This window comes from Phasianus colchicus, chromosome 2 (genome assembly GCF_987193195.1).
Source record: "Phasianus colchicus chromosome 2, bPhaCol1.hap1.1, whole genome shotgun sequence".
Taxonomy (NCBI): domain Eukaryota; kingdom Metazoa; phylum Chordata; class Aves; order Galliformes; family Phasianidae; genus Phasianus; species Phasianus colchicus.
In genome coordinates, this window is record NC_143437.1 from 34,576,170 (window position 1) to 34,589,483 (window position 13,314).

The window sequence follows — 13,314 nt, forward strand, 5'->3', positions numbered from 1 at the left end:
GATGAGATAAGGACAGTTTAATATGGAAGAGGGGAAAAAACAACAAGAAGAAAAGAATAAATAAAGAATAAAAAAACAAGCGATGCAAAGTGCAATCGCTCACCACCAGCCAACTGATGCCTGGCCAGTCCTCGAGCAGCAGCAGCAGCCCCTCCCCAGTGAACTCTCCCCAGTTTCATTGTTCAGCATAGTGCTATATGGTATCTTGTCTCTTTTGCCAGTCTGGGACAGCAGTCCTGGTTCTGACCCTTCCCAACTTCTTGTGCCCCCCAGCATTCTTGCTGGCAGACCAGTATGAGAAGTATAAAAATCATGAGGAGCTGAAAAGTCCTTGACTCAGCACAAGCACTGCTCAGTAACAACTAAAACATTGGTACTATCAAGACTGTTTGCATCCTAAATCCAAAACACAACACGCCACCAGCGACTATCAAGAAAAATAACTCAATGAGAGCAAAATTAGGACAACAAGCCAGCAGAGATACTGGAAGCAGTTTAGTTGACCCTGAATGACATTCTACCTGAGCTACCTTCTTTTTGTGTCACTTAAGGTAAAAATGTGCAAATCCCAGACCTGGAAGCCTAGAGGAGGGTGAATAACAGCTGGCCAATATTTTTTTTTCTAAATGAAAAAGAAATGTTTAACACAATAGCTCACATAGGTTCTAAAGTTCCAGGAATGGCATGACTGAATGGAGGGACATTGAACTTCAAGCTGGTAATCAAGATAATTAAGACTCAGAGACCATTTGTTACAGTAAAACTGTAGGTGATTTTGGAGTCTAGTCACACTTTCTACTACTTGGGCTTCTGTATATACAAAGTAGAACAATTACATGCAGAGAGTTTTTTGGCACTGAACTGCATGCTTAAGTACTACGGTGATGTAATAAAGGGCAGATAAACCTGCTTAACATGACAAGCTGTCTTCAAAGAAAACCCAAAAGAGCAAAATTATTACTGAAGCACAAAGTTATCCCACTGCACAAAAAAGAGGTCCAGACATGGCCACAGCCATATTTTGTATTTTGAGGAGTCACATCTCATTGCTCTGAAAGCTTACTGGACACCCTGGGTTTTTAAAGCCAGGTACCTAGAAGTTTCTCCAAATCTGGAAGTTGTTTATAACTTGTTATCAATCCACAAAAGTGCTACGTGACCATGAAAACAAGAATTACATCTTCTTGAAGAGAACAAGCTATTCCCTAAAGTACTCAAATTCACAAGACTGATATCACTAGTTCAAGATTGACAATTTCTAGCTTGCATGCATTTGCTTTTTTCCTTCAATTATCCTTCTTTTTCTGTGTAGCAAAACTGTTACAAAGAAATTCTTTGGGTACTGTGTCCCTCCTACTTTATTCTTGTTGACATGTCTGTTGACATACTTACGGCTGAAATAACAGATACTCTGATATGCTTCCAAGAACACTTTCTATAGTGTAGGTGAAAAAATCAGAAGAAAAATGACCAAATTATTTTATTCATCGCTCTCTCTATACTTACTCATTAACAACTGTCTATAAAGCCATAAATGTAACAATTTTAAAGAACATTCAATTAAAAAATAAAAAAACACCATAAATAAATTACCATACCCGAATTTCAGAAGCCTCTCAGAATGGTATGTTTTTTGTTTGAAATAGGTCTGAACAACAGGTTTCTGTCCCAAAATCTGTAACAGCTTGCTGAGTATCTGAGATCTCTGTGTAAGTAAAACAAACATTTTTATTAATTATCTGTTTTGTCCAATTAGGATAAGGTTGTTTATGACAACCTTTCTTTTTAGAATTTCTTATATTGGAATCAGCTCTTATATTATAAAATATATTTTCAAACAATGGCATAATACCAAAACCATATTTAGTCAATCCATTTTAGCACACACTACACTCAGAATATAATTCTGTTATTTGTGGGTTTTTTTTCTGTCACGTCAGAGAACAAAAAACACTTTCTTAACATCTAGTTATCTAATAACAAAGATGCCTTCAGAATGCAATTAGTATTGCTATTTTTTTCTTCTATTTTATTCTGTGAGATAGTCATGTCAAATATGAAACAAACATGAAACAAATGTGAAAAAATCAAGATCTAATGATGACAACTTAAAATAAATAAACAACTTGTGGTGCCATGCATGCTTACTCTGTGTCAGATACCACACCAAAATTAAATTCTTTCTGCCATTTGTTTTGATCAGAAAGCCAGTCCTAACAAAACTTACTGTACATATTCATCCCTATAACTAATCCATGCTGGATAACCTCGTTAGTAAATACCTAACTCAGTCTAGAGATCTATCTATACAGATAAGCCCATATAATATCTCATTACATTTTAGGTATGAATTAATTTATCACATTTATCACATTTATCACATTTCATGACTTCCATAATGCTTTTAACTTAAAGTATTTTCCAACAGTTTGGGATACAGGGAATCTGAAGAAGAGACTTAACTGTTACATGATATTACCAGTTACAATGAGTTCAGTATCATTTTCAAAAAGACTTAAATGTGACTGTATCACTAAAACCTGCTAACTCTTCTATCTATAAAACAGACAATAGGTTTCACCTCATTCCATACTCGTGTACTGCTGCAGTATTAACTGAAGAGAAAATCTTGCAAATGTACTTTTCCTAACAGTAAAAGGAAGTAAGTAAAGATGTATGCAGATACAGTATTTCAGCAAGACATTTCCATTTTCAGCTGGTAAATTTTCACAAGACATACATTTTCACTTTTTTCTAAAGTGGCATAATTTCAACTTACTTTTGATGGAAAAACTGCAGTGTGATTCAATTCAGAGGCATCTGCACTTTCAGGATCATATATCCACAAAATTAACTCGTAAATACAAGAGAGACAAGAGTTAATATGTTTTTAAATATATATTAAAAATCTATTAATGTGACAATATTTCTTCTTCTGACAGCACATAAAACAAGACAACAATAATATCAACTTAAGCAATGCTGATCCTGCAAACTAATCATATACATCTTGTTTCTTATTGATGTCAATGGGCAACAGCTACCGAGGGAAACAGCACCCATTTTCTCAGAATTAAAGGGGGGAAAGAGTAAAATTCATGCAGACTTTTTTTCTCCTGTGAGGCCTTCAGGCTTCCTTCAGAAGCCTTTCTCAGGGGTGGCACAGTTATATACAGCCTGTTCTGCTGCAGCAATGGAAGAGAGGTTACTCACTATTAAAACAAAACAGAATTTGCTTCTTGTCAAGGAAACATTGCAAAACTGCTACTAAAATGATGCTTCCATGACTGACAAGGAACTGACACACTGCTCTTTCAGTCAGGTAGAAGGCAAGCACCTGGAATTCCCAAGTACATGCAAAGAGAAGAATCATTCCATGAGGCGGACTCCCGCCATTTACCACAAAGTAGAGCAGTGTAAGGATGTGCACGGAGGCAGCTATAAAACAGCAGACATGCTGTAAGTTTGCAGCCCACAGTTCATGCGCTGCAGTTTGCTATTCATCTACTCAGATCAAAATGCCAAGTTGTACAATCTGTCCTTAGAACAGTGCAAACTGAGGAATCCTACAGCTGCTTTCTCAGAGGTGGGTGAATAGAACTTGAACAGAATATAAGCTTGCTTCCACACTTGGGAGCTTCCACCATTTCTAGCAGGCTGCAAACCATTTATAGAACGGTTATTTCAATTCACTTTGTTAGCATGGACATGTTTATAAGAAAAGTTTCCATATTTCCTCAAATGATCCCAATCTCTCTCACAGTCAAACAAAAGGGGGGAGAGGTAGGAAATAATTTATCTTGTAATTTCCTTATATTAAATTTGGCAGATGTTATGAAATAAGGCATTTTATAAATCAGATATTAATTTACCATACCAGTGACATGTTTAATCATATTCACTGAATGGGACACTTTTTAAAAATCTCAAGTAAACACACAAGTTCAAAGAAATGAGTCCAATAGGTTGGCCAAAGTCTGTCAGTAGTAAGCATGAATTTGTGTGGAAATTGTATTTCATAAAAAATGTAAACAATTAAAGATCTAGATCCAAATATAAGGTCAAAGAACACATTCAAAATTAAATTCACCTGGTGCTCATTTAAGAAGAGTGGGTCTGCACCACAAAAACAATAAAAAATACAATATTATTAAGAAACTTTATATTAAAAAAACTATATACTTTATATATGGTTTTACATAAAAATTGTATATATATTATACAATTTAAATCAATCTGCTTGTTTCAGTGTGTACATTGTCCACAATGTTCTAATACAATGTGTTTAGCATTGTGGCATTGGCTGTTCCATTGCATAACTGTTTAAAGACAAACATCTATGTTTGCTGGCGGTTCTCCTTTAAAAATATACTCTAAGTATCATTCACAGGCTTTTTTATAATGTAGTTTCCCTCTTACCAAAAATACGCGCTGTTTAAAGAAAGCATGTCTTCTGCTAAAGTTCATCTAATTTAAAGTTAGCAGATTAAAAAGATCAGATTGGAAGGAAGGATGCCTGCTGTATCACAGCACGCTATGGAGACTGAGCGTTGTGCAGTGGATCAGGAGAACAATCCCCCTTTCCAGTAAGGAAAACATATCCCTCTTTGCAGTGACATGACAGGGAGCAAAGCGCTGGTCATGTTAGAAACAGGACCTCTATGTGTCCTGCACTTGTGCTGCAGCTGGAACGGGGAAAATCCATGGGCTGCAACTTAAGTGGGAGAGGTGGGGAAACTGTTATATCTCTGATGTCAGCCATACATTAGGATTGCATTACATCAAACTCCACTAAACATCCTGGATGAAATGCTAACTCCCATAAAGTCAGTGCAGAAACATCAACTGCTTTCACAAGAGGTGGTCAATCATTCTTCCAACAATTTAAGCAGAAAAACATAACACAGAAATGTGTTTTCATCAGTGTTTGAATAAAATATTTAAAAATTAGCAATTATATTCAAATTTGATGAAAAAAAATTCATGCAAGCTTAAAACTAAATTTGCAATTTTCAGGTGCAGACGTGTAACTTCAAGTAGTGTAACTGATGTATAAGAGCAGAAAGAAGTGTGATGTACAGTTCTTTCAGGATGAGAGACATTGCTGCCAAGGCTGTTTTTGGTTTCTTGTCAATCATATTTAGTGTTCATTTTGTAAATGTACCGAGTGCATTCCTTTCAGCAAAAGAAAGCAGAAAAATCAACAGGGTGCTCTATTCTGCAGTAATGTCTGGGAAAGACATTCTCAAGCAACATTAACATGGATCAAAACAGAAAGCATGCACGGAAGTTTGCTCTGGAATTGATGGAAATAATCCAAATACGGAACTTGCTGGCTTTCTATTTAAATAAACAGATAAAACAGCTTTGAGGACAAACATACAATGCTTTATATTATACAGGAGTTACCAGAGGGGTTCAAAAACTGAAAAGAAACCTACTGCTATGTTTACAGAAAGAGGATTTTGTATATTTATCTAATAAACAAATATATGCCATCACAATATTCCTGACTGGCATTATAGACTTCTTCCTCCTATATAAATAAAGGGAGCCAAATATCGGCGAACTCTGTGGATGAAAGGAGCAAAATATGAGTTACTATTATTGCCTAAAAACTACTGGTTTTATGCAGGATCTCTATGGAACTTTTGCAAATTTGATGATAATCAGACTTCTCTTTTTCTTAAGGCTTTGGAATATAAGGCAATCATATCTCTAGCAGGGCTTCCTGCCCTGATGATCACCAACATTCCTGTTTGGACTTACTGTATTAAAACATATACTCTCATGCTTCATTACTAGTTTTTTTTAATTGATCTGCCTGGCACACTTGAACAGCAATGCACACTCCCTCCGCACAAATGGCAACTTCTGTTTAATATTTTAAATTCCTGGTTGAATACACACTTTTAGCTGCAGCTTCACTCTGGCATAGTATTCCTCATGGACATGAGGAGGGGCAGACAGACATGTCTGCATTCTGAAGTTCAAAAATCATTACTTTAACGAACATGAGAAATAAACATAGAGACTGCCTGACTTTCTTCCTCTCTCTGGAACGTTCTTTGGAATGCCACAATAGCATCCAAGATACTATGTATTTCTACAATTGGCTTCTTCCAAAATACATATTTCTGGACCCTGCAAGCAAAACACCTCCACTTTCTACACTGAAGGGGAGCTTCTACTGTAACTTGTTAACCTGTTAAGCATATGTCCTGCAAAGTCTGAATCTTTTGGTAATTAATTCCCCCAGTTTTCTTTGTAATCTATTGCTAGTTAGCTGCCTTCTGCTATTGCCTTGAAACAGACTGAGCTCAGGCAAAGACTGGCTGCAAAATACTACAGTGCTACATATAATCCATTTGTCAGTATCCTTCATTTTTAGGCCTCTCCTAAGTACAAAATCTTCCCTTTTCCTCTTCCATGAATTTTAATTCAATATAAAAACAAAGAAGTTCTAAATCTGACATATATGTATACACATATATATGCACACAATATCCAATATTATCCAAAATTTAAATTCCAAACTGAGATGTTTTTCATTCCTCCAAACAGATCATTAAAAAAACATATCATTTTTAGTAAATATTACTATTACATATTTCCAAAAATATTCACAGAGAGAAACCTACCCTTCCATTTCTGAAGCTATGGTTGAATAGCACGTGAAACAATTAGAAGGATCAGAAGCAGGCAAATACTGCTCTTCATCTTCAAAGCTCTAAAAGAGAGAGAGATGTTCTGCTTTGATACACTGCCTTCCTAATGCTGTGGGCTTATGTTTTACTTATAGCAATAAATGTGCCTATATGATGCTCTAAAACTTACAGAAAAAGACTTTGATTTATGAATAAACCAAATGAATTCAGTGAGACTATTTAGGAACTCAATGTCCTAAAACCTTTGTCAATGATCACATATGTAAGCTAGGATTCATGAACACAGATGCAACAGAATATTACAAATTTCTTGAATCCATTTAAAAGATTCTGCAGTTTCTTCTGATAGGTAACCATAATCAGAATTCAACACGAGCATCATCAGGACCAATCTCCTAAATTACCACTTAAATTCTTAACAAAATACTGAACAAAAAAACCCTAATTAGTCAAATCTCGAGGGGGTTTTTTGTTGGTAAACATGAAGGAAATCTGTGACAATATCCACATAATCTGTGCCAATCCCGTTTAACAGGCAGGAAATACCATTATTCTGGTTCCCCTTATTAATCAAGACTTTTGACACAATAAGAAATGGAATAACACAAGTACAATGGTTTCTTATCTCTCATTTAGGATAAAAATCCATAAAATTGCCCCATATTTTTTAGCTGCAATCATACTCCAGAATGACGTGTACAAGTGTACAAAAACAACCAATGGTCATTACAAAAACTGTTTTGAAATAGCTGAGGGTTTTTTTGTGATTATATGATAAGCAACTGCCTCACCAGAGAAGATACAGTAAGCAAACAGATCTCTATAACAAGAGGAAATGGACATTAAAGGGATGAGTGTAACAAATTTAATATTTTAATAAAATAATAGGGGCTATCAGAAATCTCAGAACTCACTGATAAAGCCTGCAACCAAATGAACCATTATTACATTAGTTAAACTCCATTCTTACTTGGAAGCTCCTTTTCACCACCTTTATCTCTAAAGACAGAGTTATATTGTAAATAGCTTATTCAGCTCAGGAACTCCATTCATAACAGACTATGGATGCTATGAGAGACACCTGCATTCAAACCAGCACTGTGTACACACTAAGACTGCGAAGAATTTTTACACGATTTATTTTGGCAGCTTACCTCAGTCTTTACTTTTGGTTTAATGTGCTAAGTTCCAGAAAACTGACAGTTCAGTGCTGTTTTGGGAAAACTACAATTATTTAAAAAAATAAAAACCATACATAACAGAGTAGTTAACAACAGATATTTGTCTGAAAATCTACTTAGATTAAATCATGAAAATTTAGCATTTCGGGGTTCTCTTCAAAAGTCTGTGCAAGAACTGTCTCTTAAACAGAGAATACAATCTAGCAGTTCAGTATTCAGGTTACAGGCAATCTACATCTCTAAGACTAAAAAAATAGATAGTGTAGGACATTATTTAAAAGCCAAATTAAAAAAAAAAAAAAAAAAAGTGTGAGAGAAACGTGAGCCTAAAAACATATAAAATATGCATTAAGCTTTTGGCTCAAGTTCTACCTTACCGTATACGAGATAACCTTGCTCCTGTACAGAATCAGAGTGACACTTGGAGGAAATTAAGAATTACATGACCAGTCTCTCTCAAGAGCTCTATAAACAAGTCCCCAGAGGACAGCCAGCTGGCAGGGCACACTTCCCAGTCCTTAAACTATCTAAGCATGCGGAATGGTATGGGCCATTCAAGAGGCTTGCACATCCTCACTGCCTGTCTTTAAGGTCACACTTCATCTCATTAATCGCCTGTCCTCATCCATCTTGTCCAAAAACATTGGGTAGGATTAACATCAAAAGAAATGAAGGATTTAGCAGATAATGCAGGTTAAAGATTAGCAAATAAAACAGAGAAAAATGCATATTCTAACCTATATTTAACAACAGATACATTTATAGTTGGTGTAGTAGATCTCACCCACAGTTCTTAAGGCACTTCCAAGAGATGGTAAAGGCTGCTGTTTTCAAACAGATAAAGCTGATGTAAATTTGGAACTACTGTGCTCCCCTCTCAAGGTGATACTTTTGCAATGACCATTTTAAGGGAAAAATTCTAACAAAAAACAGACCTTTGAAGAAGCTTTCTGCCAATTTAACATCATTCTCAGTCAAATCCTGCACAACATTTGGGTTCCTAAGAAATGTATAAACATACTGCAGAAAGTTAATGACCCAAACTATCTATGACATGATGCATTCTATTAAACTTCTAATGTCTGATGCTGTGAAAGGCCAAGATAGAGATTGAGAACAGTGAAATCCTGGGGGAACATGGTAGTAGAAGCTAATCTTTATTTGATACGTCTACTTTCCCACTTTCCTATTTAAGTTTTTATGGTAAATATTGAAATTAAAATGTCATCCATACAAAAACTCATTTCTCATCTGTAAAGACAATTCACTTGCCATGCTTTCAGGGAAAATGGAATACACAGATCTGAAGAACTCACTTAAAATTTCTTTCCTCATTTTTCTTAGTATTATTACATTAAATAGTTGTCTTTGCAATTCATAATCTACAAATCTCATTTCCAAGCAAAGCATGTAGCTTTGCAACTTTTCAAAGAACAAATCCCAGTATTTTATTTTCCTGGGAATCTTTAGTCTTGCCTGTTGCTACCTTACTTGCACTTGCATAGAAAGGGACACCTCTCTAAAGTAGGTGGTTTGAAAATTTAAAAAGCATACTGTATTATCTTAACTATTCTCTCATTGAATTCAAAATACTGCTGTTGTGATGATGTTTCTCATTTGTAAAGTCTTTACCTTTTATCTTCAATAGCACATATATCATGAAAATACCACTCAGTGAATAAAGTTCCTTCATATTCTAGATCTATCTAACCAGAGTTGAAACAATTGCTGTGTGATAGATGTATTGATTATGATAATACATACAACTATTACTTTATATTGTGCTTAACCTAGTTTTTATCATGACAAAAAGACTACTGAATTTACCAAAAATACTTAAGGAAAAGTTTAACCTGAATAGCTAATTTAAAAACAGGAATAAACAAGAATGGATTACATCAAGCACAATGTTCAAATAAAACGACATATCTTCTTCCTGTATAATCAGTTCTTTTCACTATAAAGTAATTATAAGATGAAGTAACAGCATTCTGGAGAGTCTGAAGTGCTAAAGATGCCAACATTGTCTGGTACAGTAATTCTTAAGGCTTTTCTGAACTGTGGCACTATCAACACATAATTTTTTATCTTTTTTTTTTTTTTTGTGAGCCACAACATATCTTAGATAAAGATGCCATATATGAACAGGAAGCAAAATTAACTAGCCTTTCATTAAATATTTCAATGACTTAATGTGATAAATTTCAACATTTTCTTATTTCACATAGTTCTGTAGGATACCTACAGATCACTTTTCCACAACCACTATTCTAGTGCAGGTATTTTACTCTGTGTAAAATATCTGAGCAGACACAACTAGTTTTAACAAAAAACTAGTTGGGCCATGTGCTCTGACAGGCTCTTCATTGCTGTGGTCTATTTTTTCTATCTATATTCTTTCAAAAAAATAAATCAAACTGCTTACAGTAGGAAAAACAGTATCAGAAGAAATATTCATATCCTTCAGTTGTCTTTCAACATGTTTAATAAGTATGAGTAAGGTCAAAGAAATAACACTCTGTGAGCCATAAGGCATGCTGAGCAACAGTTAATAACATCAGACATTCTTGGATTTTTACATTCATGTTCACCCTTGATTGATTGAACTACTGAAGTTCTTAGCTAAATTCTGCTCTAAACAATGTAGACAAATTGTTCTATAACACTTCAAAAAAAATCAGAATATAACATTTCCATGTATATCTTCAACTCACCTGAATGAAATACAACAATTATCTCACATTGCTTCCAGTTTGTGTTTATTTATAAAAGTTCCTGTTGGAGCCTCTTGAAATGTATTGAGGCAGAACATGACTGAAGTCAAAAGCCTGAATGTACCTGAGTCACAGTGAAATCTATCCTAACTATAACTTTCTCCAAGTAGACACACTGAGCAATTCAGAAGACAATAAGACCTAAACTTTATCAGTGTACATTTCTACCATGGGTTCAGTTTTACAAAGTCTATACCAGGCTTGTTAGTTCCAGAAAAAGCAGTCACATCTCTTCATTCCCTCCTTCATTTCCTCCTTTGTATCACCTCAAAATGTTCACCCAAAGCAGATTTGGCTTGCTGAACTAGAAAAAAGTTAATAGTTCCCCTCCATTTCAGAAGAAAAAGATCACTACTACAACATTGCAAGCTCTTGCTGGTTCTCTTGATCATATTAAACAAAATCAGTGCAATTGGGTACTTCTGTACAGTATTATTCTGAACTCCTTATACTACAACTAAATGACTGTTTTTGACAAGGGGCATTAGATGCCTGTTGTTTTTGTGCTTTGGTCAAGAGTTAGTGTTTTTTATAACTATACTACAAACACAGTTAATGAATTGCGCAAATAATGTAGCATCTTTAGTGGTATTAGAGTAAGTGCCTCCCTTTAGTTTGCAAAGAAAAGAAGGTGGGGGGGGGGGAGGGATGGCAGATATATATTAACTAGAAATTCTAAACTTCGCCATACCAATCAGCACTGATTACCTGAATCCTCATTAAACACTTACATTTTTCCTGGAAGTAAAGAGTTCGTGGTTTTCTTCTGCAGTTCTATACCTACCAAGAAATCACAACAAAATATAACTTCAAAACTCTTTTACAATGAAAAATTTTATAATAAAAATAGTAGTAGAATGACAATGTGCTCTAGTACCTCTTTGGAAAGTAGCAATACACTAATACCACGTTATCAGAACACTATCCAAAAAGACTCAAATATATTTTGAGATTCAAGAGAATGTTTGTGCTGGCAATGGTTTAGCATTAGAATCATTCAGCTAAACTGGAAAATCATATCCTAAATCAGGACTGTGTTTTGGGGAGTTATGAGATGATGTACAGTCTCTGTTTCTTATTTCAAAGCGACTGCACTAGAACCAAGTTTGCCATTGCATCAGCAAAATGGGTGAGACAGACTTCAGCAGCTCCTCATGCTTGTTACTGACTTCCCCAAGGCTCTGTCCAGTGAAACACCGTTGCTATGGTTTTCAGCAGTCAAAAGTATTAATACAATGCACAGTATCAAGTGTTAGGGGACCATTTACTCTTTGAAGTGCGTACACACAATTGTCTCATATCACTTGCAATTGATCAACATCTTTCCACAGAACTCAGCCAACTTTATCACAGAACCACAGAACTGTATGGGCTGGAAGGAACCTCTAGAGACCACTGAGTCCAATCCCCTGTCAAAGCAGGCTCCCTACAGCAGGCTGCACAGGTAGGTGGGTCTTGAATATCTCCAGACGAGACTCCACAACACCCCCTGGGAAGCCAGTTCAACTGCTTTGTCACCCTTACCGTGAAGAAGTTCTTCCACACATTGAGTGGAACTTCCTACACTTCAGTTTGTGGCCCTTTCTCCTTGTCCTACGTATGATTTTATTATAAATCTTTCTACCCTTACAAGCTGTTTAACCTTCTCTCTGGTGAATTGTACAGCTCCTGCAGTTGTTGAGGGGAGCGAACCTGAAGGAACACAGATGCAACTAAAACCCGATGTAACTCCATGACCTGCCCGATAGCTGCAGACTGCCAGCGCCTGCTCGGTGACTCAGGTTTCTGAGTAGCCGTCTGAGCAGTAATTACATCATTTAGACTTACGTCTTTTTAATAGCTGCTTTCAAAAAAATTCTTTCCCCTAGGCGTGTTGATTCTGTGAAGCAGGAAAGAATGAAAGCCCCTGAGACACTAGTTCCACTTCTAAAGCCTCAAGTATGCACGAGGAAGGCATTTCTCTGAGATGGGTTTTTTCCATTATTGTTCTTCCTCATGAGTAAGCTTGGGGCCATGTTGCGATGCCTCTGGAGAAAATGGCTTCTCACATTCACCCCGTGTTCTAAAAACGCTCATTTCTGCGGCTCTGGCGACGCACAAGCACACCTGTAGCACCTCAGCCACGGGCTGCTGCGTGCCTGGGAGCCAGAAAGAGGACCTGAGGCACCAGATCCCGTGTGACCCCGAGCCGCGCTCCGGGCCTCCTCCCGCCCCACAGCCCCGCTTGGCGCCCCTCGCCCCCTCCTTCCACCTCCCCAGGGCGCAGCCTCTCTCCGACCGCAGCAGGAGCAGCACCAACAGCGCCCACAAGCAGCACCATGGCGCCCCACCCTGTCAGTAACGGCCGCGGACTCGCGCCGCCGCGGTGGCGCCTGGGGCGGCCGCCAACCAACTGTTCGGTTACAGGTGCTGTTGGCGGGGACTACGCGCCCCAGCGTGCACCGCGCCCAGCTCCCGCGGCAGGCCGCCAGGCGGGGACCGCGGGGCGCCATGGGTAGCGTAGTCCACGCCGCGGGGCGCGCGGGAGATCGGCGCAAGGGCGAAGAAGGCGCCGAGAGCGGCGGTAGCGCCGCGGGTTCCCGCGGAGCAGCGGGGCGGGCCGCCGCCGGAGGGCCGGGGGCGGCTCGGCGGGGCGGGCGGTGCCGGTAGGCGGCACCGCCACCTGGATGCGGCATCCCCGCCCGGCCGGGA

General features: G+C 37.7%; 1 protein-coding gene across 8 annotated transcripts in view; it reads right to left on the minus strand.

The window, feature by feature from the left end:
* DESI2 (desumoylating isopeptidase 2) overlaps positions 1 to 13,201 on the minus strand; it is a 41,284-nt gene extending 28,083 nt beyond the window's left edge. For 3 of the 8 annotated variants that reach the window (XR_016464167.1, XM_090135335.1, XM_090135332.1), the window contains exons 1-6: positions 12,875 to 13,173; positions 12,451 to 12,502; positions 11,355 to 11,403; positions 6,642 to 6,730; positions 2,780 to 2,820; positions 1,599 to 1,705 (exon numbers count right to left, since the gene is read on the minus strand). The gene's annotated coding sequence lies outside the window, so the exon portion shown is untranslated. The other 5 variants (XM_090135337.1, XM_090135338.1, XM_090135336.1 and 2 more) reach the window with 4 other exon arrangements.
* Between the last annotated feature and the right edge of the window lie 113 nt (positions 13,202 to 13,314).